The sequence below is a fragment of the Schistocerca serialis genome, chromosome 3, assembly GCF_023864345.2.
Source record: "Schistocerca serialis cubense isolate TAMUIC-IGC-003099 chromosome 3, iqSchSeri2.2, whole genome shotgun sequence".
In the NCBI taxonomy this organism is placed as follows: Eukaryota; Metazoa; Arthropoda; class Insecta; order Orthoptera; family Acrididae; genus Schistocerca; species Schistocerca serialis.
This window is the reverse complement of record NC_064640.1, coordinates 831,918,398-831,920,323: the sequence shown is the minus strand read 5'-3', so window position 1 is coordinate 831,920,323 and position 1,926 is coordinate 831,918,398. Positions and strand designations below refer to the sequence as shown.

General features: G+C 42.6%; 1 non-coding gene across 1 annotated transcript; it reads left to right on the top strand.

Annotated features, from left to right (window-relative positions):
* Positions 1 to 1,647: 1,647 nt before the first annotated feature.
* On the top strand, positions 1,648 to 1,722 carry Trnas-cga (transfer RNA serine (anticodon CGA)). Its single transcript has one exon. It is a non-coding gene; the product is annotated as a tRNA-Ser (tRNA).
* The last annotated feature ends 204 nt before the right edge of the window (positions 1,723 to 1,926 follow it).

The window sequence follows — 1,926 nt, the reverse complement described above, 5'->3', positions numbered from 1 at the left end:
AAACGACAGATATCGTAAGGAGAAAAACTGGTGCAAATAACACACGACTCATTTTTCCTGTTAAAAGCGCAAGGGACAGGTATAACTTACTGAATGATACAGAACACCTTGGAATTTAGGGAAACAAACAAGCAGACACAGTGTTGCAAGAGGGTTGCCAGGACACTAGGTAGTACTGCTCGCAGTTCCCTAAGAGATATTGTATTGCTGTTGAGCCAGACGGTCAAGAGTCATTGCGAGTAAGAGTGTGTGGCACTGATGGAAGTTAAACGGTGTTTACTTAAACTAATTGCCCTATCAGAGGTGGAAAATACGTTGTCCAGTCACTTGGGTTTACATTTTAGAAAAAAGACATATATGGTTGTGGTAGATGTGGTGTACATATTTTAATACCCCACGTTTTATACCAATATTCTGACGAGAGGACTGCAGTGAATTCATGCGCAAACGTGCCACCTATTTCAGCTTACAACCAGACTGGTGTGATGTGTATATTACGATTTTATGAATTGTCCGTACTCCAGTCAGAACTGTTAGGTTGGAGGGTATAGTATGTTGCAGAGTGGTTGACTCATCCATTTTTGTTCGGTGATCAGCCAAGTGCATTTATTTTCTGCAATAGTTTAGCCTCTTATCTTTCACTGAGATATATGGTGAAGTAGTTATTGCAATATCTTCTATCATCCACGATAACTGAACGAGGAGTGATTTCCGCACCCGCTAGCAGCAACAATAAGGACACTCACCAGGTATCAAAAGCCGGATAATAAAAAACACCACGAATTCTGGCAGACTCTGAAAACAACAACAAAAACGAGGGTATTCTGAACCCGTCTAACATAAATGCGCCCATTGCTATCAATGACCATAACACTGAGGGCGTTGATGATCCTTCTACGGTCACCGTTAGGGCATCTGGAGCGTCATGTGCCCAGGGTGGAGGCATTCATATCTATCGAGATACTCGTACACGGTGATGCGAGATCGCTCTCTGTCACCCTCGTCCCGATTGCGCTAGCTACTGTTCAACATCCCGCTTTAACAGCAATAACGACCGGACCGGATTTGGCTACTTCTACTCTTCTGGATACTAGGCACTTTGCTTTATCCTCAGACAGTGTTTGATTTCTTCTTTTGGACTATAGTTTACAGTGATTTGCTCTTTTTGGACTTGTATTACGACTGCGTTTGTACCTTGTGTGCAGCCTGTCAGTTAATTTCAGTCTACAAATTAGCTCTGAAAAGACTGAGTATATGACCATAGGAAGAAAGACTGAAATCTTTCAAGTTTTAAATGTGAACCACACCAGGTATAAACATGTGAAAGAGTTCAGATAACTTTGATCAATTTTTACAGAAGTAACATCAACTAAAGCAGAGATAAAAGCACGACTGCAGGCGGAAACAGATGCCATCATTCTCTAGACCCTATATTAAAATGTAGAAGTGTCTCTCAACAACTAAAGCAGCGATTGTATATCACATTAATAATGTCAGTAGTAGAATGAAAATTTCACTCTACAGCGGAGTGTGCGCTGATATGAAACTTCCTGGCAGATTAAAACTGTGTTCCGGACCGAGACTCAAACTCGAGACCAGGAGACGAGGTACTGTGGAATTAAAACTGTGAGGACGGGGCCTGAGTCGTGCTTGGGTAGCTCAGTTGGTAGAGCACTTGCCCGCGAAAGGCAAAGGTCCCGAGTTCGAGTCTCGGTCCGGCATACAGTTGTAATCTGCCAGAAAGTTTCAATGTCACTAGTACTTTATGGTTCTCAAATCTGGAGCACTCGGGAACAAGACCTTAACCAACTGCTTACATTTGAAAGGAAGGTCATCAGGATAATATTTGGACCAGTCCGAGATCAGACTACGGGATAATGGGGAAGACACCATAACACAGAATTAGAGGAGCTGTACAAGGAGCCT